Source organism: Triticum dicoccoides, chromosome 2B, assembly GCF_002162155.2.
Source record: "Triticum dicoccoides isolate Atlit2015 ecotype Zavitan chromosome 2B, WEW_v2.0, whole genome shotgun sequence".
NCBI classification, from domain to species: domain Eukaryota; kingdom Viridiplantae; phylum Streptophyta; class Magnoliopsida; order Poales; family Poaceae; genus Triticum; species Triticum dicoccoides.
The window spans coordinates 211,525,842-211,535,036 of record NC_041383.1 but is presented as its reverse complement, the minus strand read 5'-3'; positions in this window follow the sequence as shown (position 1 = coordinate 211,535,036).

Genomic DNA, 9,195 nt, shown 5'->3' with positions numbered 1-9,195 from the left:
AAATGAACTGTTTGTGATTAGGCAACACAAAAGAAATGGTCAGCCAGATCAAGGTGTGTGTGCAATATACAGCATGCGGTTCACTCAGATGAACTATTTGCGTTAAGATAAGAGAACAGAAACGGTTTAATATAACAAGATGTGTGTGATACGCGGCAAACAAGTCTGTAATCAGAAATGTGTGCGAAGACCAATAACAACACAGACGATTCCTGTTAACAAGCCGTGTGTGTTGTGAGCAAACGATTTCTAGTATACAATTGTCAGTGATTGATGAAATCATCACCGATGGGTTCCCTTGTTTAGTCCGTGTGCGACGTGATTTTCTCTGTCTACATAGCATCAACATATATACTTAAAAACACAGCATTTCATAACCAAATTAAGCATACAATTAGACAAGTGACTACACGGATAACATTTTCACACACCAAAGTAAGCAATTACATGCATACTAAACTAGGAGAGACGAGGATCTAATCATCTACTTCTTGTTGCAATGACGCTTGCCATTGCTCTGCTTCCGGCTGGATCCCTGGCCGTTTTGGGGAAGGAGGCCCTTCCTCATGTCAACGATCCGCCTGTACATGCCGTAGCACATGTACGCCTCCTTGGCCGCGTACACGACATGATCTTTGTCGAGTTTCTCCATCTAGGCTGAGTGCAAGGCACGCTTGTCGTTGTTGCAGGAATCCTTCATGTCTATGTAGTAGGGGTCGACGATGGCCTCGGCGAGGTGAACCAGTGAGTCCTTCTCACGCTCCTTGCCGCCCTAGATCTTGTATTGGCCCTGGATGTCTACAAGATTCTGGCAGGTGATGCCCGAATTATTGAGCACCTTGAGATTGTTGGTGATGTCGACCGTAGCAAACATGTAGTGGGGTCTGTTGACAAACCTGGGGAAACGCTCACAAGGCCTTGTGGCTCGGCAGTAGTGGTAGACGAGGACGTGGTGGCCCATGCACATCTGGGCAACAATGACCTTGGGACGAGATCCGGCATGAGCGCAGGTGTGCTTGATGTCGAACCCACCCACCTTGTACTTCTCGTCGGCAAGCAACAGCTCCATGATGCGGATGGAGTGCTCCACCCAGACCAGGTGGTTGGTGTACACCATCAAGAGCTCCTCGAACCTTTGGTGGGTGTCCACCATGGCATGGATGGTGAACTGCTGCTCGTCGTCGGTACCTACTCAGAGCACCATTGGAGCCGCGTAGGATACTCTCTAAGAATTTGTCGTGGTGGGTGTGCTTCTTGCAATGGTGGGGCGTGATTGAAAGGTTGAAGAGACACAAGGGTTAAATAGCCGTTGTAACAAATGGGGGCCAGCCAGCCTGTAATCGTCACATCTTGTCACGACGTTCATAGCGAAGGATTCCAGTGCACGCTTGACAACACTGCACCGCAGTGAGGATTCCAGTGCACGCTCGTTGTTTGACCACGCGTGGGCTCGAAGAGGCGCCAAATGTATCATCGGTGAGCCTGTTCCCGTGCTACCATGCAGTTTACCGTGCAAGCTTCCCGCCCGGCTTGGTTTGCCATGCGTCGGCTTGAAGAGGGACAAATCATGGGCATTTATTGGCAAAATACTTTGTAAAAACAAAGTGTGTGGAATGACTTCAGTTGTAAGTTTACCGTGGGTGATGAGGTCAAAGTTACATAGTAGGGTGATGTTGGACACTTGAGTGCGATAATTAATTTTGTGCTCTACAGGGCACACGGTGGAAGAAACCAACTGTGTGCAATAATGTCCAAGATCGTAGTCGAGTTAGCTATACAGCTCGTGTGTTGTGAGATCAACAAGGTAAACAGATTCGATAATGGTTAATAAAATCAAATCTAAGACCATTGCATATTAAGTTCAAAATAGTGCTACCAATATACGAGTCTCATACGATGCCATTTCAACGATTGTACCACAAAGGCTCGAAATATTACAAGGTTCAAATTCCAAAGTTATATGGCTCAAATTCGAAGATTACAAGGTTCAAACTGATATTAGAAATGAAATTCAGCTCATCAGCTGCAAACGCTCGCGCTGATCCACTGAACATGGATATCAGAGAGGTTCAAACTAATATTACCACTTCTAAGTCTGGTTTCAAAACCTCACAAGTTTTGCAAAGGGGTTAGCCATTGAGAAGTCATGTATGGGGTTGACACGATGAGTTCAGATTACTTTGTCATCTGAAGTTCCAAAATCAAATTCAGCATTTTTGGATCCTATTCCATTCTACCGCAGGCGTCGGTGCTGATCAACAAACCATTCATTTTTCTGCATTAAATGTAGGGCAAACCTCATTACCTTCATCACCCTTGCTCTGACAATAAAGAACCTGGCGAATATAATCTCCGGTAAGGTCCCTCGGTAGGAGTTCAAAGTATTTTCTGGGAGATGCAGATCTAGGCATTCGACGTGATTGTTATATTGCATCACATTATCCACCACTGGGACTAATCTTATCTGCAAGAGAAGAAAATGTGTTAGTGCCTAGATGCAATTTTGAACACTACTACAGGCCTATTTGGTTTGCAGGATTTGTAAAATGCACTAACATGCCATCTTCGATCTGACATGATTAACATGGGCATTAACATGCCATCTTCCATCTTCACAAGATGTTGGAGTGGAGGAAAAGTTCCCTAACAAAACTAGTACATATGCATCCAAAGGAGAAATGCATATGGATTTAACCATATTGATCAAGCATTTTCATTGTAAACTTGGAAAAGGAGACATGTATGTACTGAAATCCTCCAAAAGAATGCTTTAGAAATTGTAGTACATTGTCATTGTAAACTTGGAAAAAGGTGTCATAAATTGAACTCCCTTATGGTTAACATTTAACAGGAAAGGAACATCACCTTGGTATATAGCTTCTCTAGGCACGGAAAGCATCTCAGGAAAGTGACAACTTGCTCCAGGTTGGGGCCGATAGATTCTAGTGCGAAGACATTCATTGTGTGCAGTTTCACGGTCAGGCTTGTCGGAATCATTTTCTGAATGACAGACGAACAAACATCTTCAAAATTAGAAATAATGTTAATTTGTAGAAGGAGAGGTAGAAGGCGGTTGTTGTACCTGAGCGGGTGTGGATCCAATAACAAGTTCGGAGTATTTGTCAGACGAGTAGCCCAACACTGTCAATTTCGGCACAGAAATGACATTGATTCTTGTTGGACCTACTTGATAAAGTATAAGTAATCTCTCATGTGTGGGTGTGTCCTCAGTGACCATACCATGGTACACATCTTGTGATGTCTTCCTAAACTTGGCGACGCGCAGCGTGGGCACGAGGCGGAGCACGGACGTTCGTAGCGAGCGCATATGCCCACTGTCAAAAGTGAGCTCCTCGAGCTGATCTAGGGCGGGGGATCCGAACCAGTCATCAAGCTTGGCTCAGTTCCTGTCGTTGGAACGGAACTTGCCCATTCTAAGGCCTTTGGTTGGGCCAGGCTGACTGCCGAGGATCTTAGAGAACACATCCAAACTTTTGCGATAGCTATGGCTGAGCTTGTGGGTGTCGATGAGGTCGAGAGGGGTGAAGTTCCATAGGGGGCGCCACCACTGGGAAAGGACAGTTGTCCGCGCCCCACATTTGATTGGGAGGAGGGAGATGATGACTGTCAACATATCATCGGGGAGGCTGTTGATGAAGTCTATGCCTGCTAGAGTCGATTGCGGTTCTAGCTCGCCCTGCCTCCACTTGTTGGCAGGCCCGTTCTCCACCTCTGGAGTCTCCTTGTCAGCAGCGCTTTCTGATAGAAATGAGAGTACAAAGAATATTTAGTTAAAACGGGGCAATAGAAAAGTGTATTGGTAACTAGAAGTTATTAGGTAGGAATATAGTAAGAAAAGGGAATAACAATTGGTTGCTTAAATACTAAACAATTCATTTAACATTGCTGGGTAAGTCAACATGCATATAGTTGAAAAGAGAACTTACTTCGAACAAACTCAGGATGGGTGATTTTGTCGAGGAAGTTAGCATATATCTCATGACCAGGCCCTTTTATGTGCAGCCCAAATTTAGTGCCAGCTTTCAGTACATAAAACTTAGAAATTTCTTTCCAAAAGCCAGCGCCAAAATAGGAGCCACCATGTTCATCAAGTAATATAGTAGCAACGATTGTATATCCATGGTTTGTGTGCAGTATGACATCCATGCAGCCTTGATCTATGTAAAGGGAAAAATTATGCACTACATAATCTGTTGCATAGCAAGGGATGCGCTGCAGAAAATGGTAGGATTGTTAAAGGAAATATGGTAACATGCAAATATGGGCCCAAATTGAAAGAACTCTACAACATTTGAAATCGAAGGACAAAAATCTATAATTAAACAGATTGGGTAAACATGATGTCATGGAAATATGAGAGTAATCAAAAGAATAATACATCATTAACTTGCCTAATATAGAAAGAAGAGGGGGGAAATCCCCTTTGACGTATATGGTGCATGTGGCACCTTTTATCCAAATGAAGCAATATTTAGAATATCTTCAGGAAAGTAGGCCATGCCAACCGATTTAGGGTGAGATTGAACATATCGCGCACATGCTCAAGTCATGTGGTACGGTGAGATGGAATCTCTAGCGGAGGTCGCAAGGTCCTGATGTGTCGGTGCACTGTACACTCTATGAATGAAAAAAAACCCTCAAATCAGCACGAATAAAAATGAATTCACGGCGACTTCTGCCGGGTGATTAAAGGAGGTAGATGAACTGGGATGAGAGATGAGATAATATCTCATTAAATTAGTTACCTTGTCGTCCATGAGAAAAAAACCTCAGTACAACAGATTCCCCAACCGAGCGGAGCTGGGTAGACCGCGAGCAGCATCGAGAAAGTCGATGGCGATAGGCGGCGGCAAGCGGAAGTGGCGAAATGTTGTGGGGTTTGCTGGCAGGCGTCGAGCTAAGTGGTTATCGGTGTGATTGGTGGTGTCATGCATAGACGCGGAGGAGCTTGTGCAGGTATGAATGGGGACCGGAGGCATGGGGTGGCAGGCGGGGTGAGGGTTTTTGTGACAGGGGGATGGCGAGGGTTTTTTTGTTTTTGAATTGGGTGGTGAGGGTTTTCTGTCCACGAAGAATTTCAGAGGCAACGGTTTGCTAGAGCCAACCGTGTGATTGACGCAAGAAACAAAACGAAAGCCATTGCACACAGTTCCAATTTTGGGAACCGTGTGTGATTGAAGCAACAGGCAACATGAAAGTCATTGCACACGGTTCCAATTTTGGGAACCGTGTGTGATTGACGTACTACCTCCGTCCTGGTTTATTGGTCCCCTCTATAATTTGTACCAAATTTTGACCCAATATTTGACTAAGAAATGTTTATGCATGTCAGCAAAAATTATATCATTGAACACTATGTTCAAATACGCATCCAACGATATAATGTTTGCTGACCTGCACTAACATTTTGTGAGTTAAATCTTTGGTCAACATTTAATACAAATTACAAACGGGACCAATAAACGAGGACGGAGGTAGATTCCATCAACTGAACTGATTGCATCCATATCCCACAGTTAGACATAAGTAAACATACATTAAATATACTCAGACATAGATAATAAGCGTACACATATACAAACGTAGTGCAACCGTCATTACGCATACGCAAGTGTACATAGTTCGATCTCAAATCTCATCTCACAAGTCAGCACGATCCCGAAGCTTCTCTAGGTACTAGGCGTACGCACCGTGCTCCACCCTACGAGCATACTTCTGCTTGAAGGAGCCAACGGCCCGTCCTCTTGCATGTGCCAGAACACTTAGATACGTGTCATGAAGCTTGTGGTTGCAGAATGGGCATTGATAGCCGCCGTTGCAGGTCCTAATACGCCTGTTATGCATTCTCGCATAAAGCTCCCTCAGGATTTTCCTATTGTACCTCCTCTGGACATCTTCATCCTCGTTGTCCACATCATCAGACAACACTTATACAAATAGTAAAAAATGTGGCGTCAAATTAATGGTTGCAAACTAATCTCTAGCGAACATTTGGCAGTTGCCAAAAAATGGCATCAAATTAATGATTACATGTCGTGAAGTAGGATTAGGAATTTATGGGTATTTATTTATACATATCCAAATATTATGTTTCGATTTTTAAGCACATTCATCTATGTACAGACCAATCTTGAAGAAAGTAATGGCGCAAACATATGTAGGTCATTCAAAATCAATTGTCAAGTCCTGGCTAGGAATTATTAGCACAAACACTAACCCTAGTCGGATTACTAGCAGAAATCATTTCCACAGATGAAACAACTAATCACTTATCACTTGTACCATTCAAATAATCAATACACTACACGGATCTGACGAAAATTACTCGGATTTCAAGGATTGGGAGAACATACCCATAGGATTTCTATTCCAAAAAGGGGGAGGGGGAGTAACCAAAGAAACCCTGGGATCTATTTGACACATAAATGGGTATAGATGACTAACCAGTTGCCGTCATCATCGGAGTCGTCGCCGGAGTGGTCGTCGGTGTCGTCGCCCGAGTCGTCACTAGAGTCGGTGCGGAAATCCGCCTCTGGCTGTGGAAGCTCGATGCCGTCGGCGACGACAACCTCTATCTCCATCTCCACACCGTGCTCCGGTGCTTTAGTAGCCCCGGCGTCGCCACTCCCTCCGATGGGGCGCTTCGGTGGCATCCTCATACACTAACGGCTTTGATGACTGAGAGCAGCATCGAGGATGCAAGCGGAGAGAGGGGATTGTGTGTGTGGCGAGGATGGGGGGTGTGGCTGCTCGGGCGCACCATCAATATGGAGTACTGAGAGAGAGGCGGGCGGCGGTCAAACGGCTGGCTCGCCTCCCGATGAGCCTACACACCGGACTGCTGGCATGCCTATCATCCGTTCACACAGCTACTCGCACGCCTCCCGATGACACTGCGCAGCTAGCACGCCTTCGTCTATTCACACACATGCACGCACGCCTCCTGGTCTGCCTGCACGGCGGACTGCTCGCATGCGTCCCGTCAACTCACGCCTGCTCGTACGGTACATGGGGTCGTGCGGCGGCACATATATTGTTTTTCTATTTGGATGATTTATGATGCCGCTTTATTTTCTGCTTAATCGAAGCATGGCACGTATCCATTGTTGGACTAACGCTCACGGTTCGAATAAATAGTCTGTTTGGGATATTGGTTCCCAATTATTAATAATCTCCCGTTTGTAATTAGATAAAGATTACATCAAAACTGGTCTCAAATTTGACCAAAAAAAGCACAATGCAACTTTGTATTGGTGTCCATATGACAACACGATAAGTTTCATGAACTTCAAATAAGTTTTGGATGTACTAGAATTCAAAAATCAAGATTCTCATTGTTTGAAATTTGTTGCACGGGGAGTAAACACGCACCCAGTGAGACACATGTGTTTTTGCAATCCATTTAGGTGCACGGTCACATGTGCATGTACCTCGAATTTGATTTTTGCACATTATACCTGTAGAAAATCAATTAGTTAATGTACTATATATATATATATATGTGTGTGTGTGTGTGTGTGTGTGTATGTGTGTGTGTTCACCGCGGGATAATTAATTTAACATGCATCGTAGTTGCGGTGGATTCGCGGTGTGTGTGTGTGGGTGTGTGCGTCTGGGGTGGCGAGTGGCTCGCAGTACACTACGAGTTGTGAGCCACCGTGTGGGTTGGCCGTTTTGTTAGGCAGGTCAGTGCAACATTAGAGTCGTGAATTCGTAATTTAAAACATTACACAACCCTTTCATGCATACATGTTTTGGCCACATGCATTCAATGGTTGTCCTACACGACACTCGATACTCGCGTATGACACTTTCTATGGGCCCGCGAGGTCATCGTCCATCACTTTGACAAACAGCCAGTAGTGAGGTTAATTTGACCAGCAAGGTAGAATCTTTTTTGTTTGTGTTATGGTGGTATATAGTACACATCGAAGAGGTGGGAGGGGACTAGCATATATATATACTATATGTACATGTCCGTGAACAAGTACACCTCATTCAGTGTCGGGACTTTTTGGTTTCCGAGGCACGTGCCACATCAAAATTTTGAAAATGGCTATTCAAACATCACACAACACCTCATTGCACCACATGCATGCAGGCGGTGGTTATCCTAGATAGGACATTCACTTGTGATGCTTCCATATATATGACCACACACGCTCGCATGTGTACGCATGAATCTCTCCCATCGAGTCGAAGTGGCTAGTACAACGACACATCATGAACCGATCTCGCTTTGTGTGGGAAGATTGTACGATTATCGACGCACGCGCCACATCAATGTTGTGAAATGGTATTCAAACATGCATGCACGCATCACCTCCATACATATGCATGTAGTGCTTATCTTCGAATGGTACACTCCCTCGCGTGGTTATCAGCGACAAGCCTATATATTCGTGGGCCCACGTGGACATCCATGATCACCTTGACCGACTACAAGATAGGTTACCATGGCAGATTCTTCATTTGGTTTGTGTTATTGTAGTATCGGTCATGGTGAGATTCACACTTTATTAAAGTTTGAGCGCATATACTATGCACGCATGCATGCATGAATCCCCGGCATCAGCTTGAAGTGTGGTGTAACATATATATGCATCATCAACCTAACCCTCACTCGGGGTGGGGAATTCTAGTTCGAAATCATGGTGCCACATCAAAGTTGTTCCATTGTGTAATAAAAAAACACTTGATCCATACATATGTTTGGGCCACACGCATGTAGTGGTTGTCTTCAGGGACTAGCTACTTGCGTGATTATTGGCGAGCTAGCCTAGCTATCTGGGGTCGCATGGACGACCATCAGTTTGACCAGCAACAAGAGAGAGGTTGTACGACCAAGGTGGATTATTCTTGGTCCGTTTTACGATCAATCTTGGTGAGATGCCTCTCTGGCCCGCCGACTTAAAAGTGTGTGGGGGGCTGCTACTTTTCACTTTCCTAGGTGAACCTTGGTTGGGGGGGATCATAGCTTAGTATTCCCTTCGTGCCGACACGAGGGGGGCGCTGCTAGCTACTTCACACTTTGCTAGGTGAACCACGGTTGGGAGGCATCCATTCATAGATTAGGATTCCCTTCATGCCGACACGAGGGAGGAGGGGGGCTGCTAGCTACTTCGCACTGATAGGTGAGCATCGGTTGTGGGGGGCATGCATTCATAGCTTAGG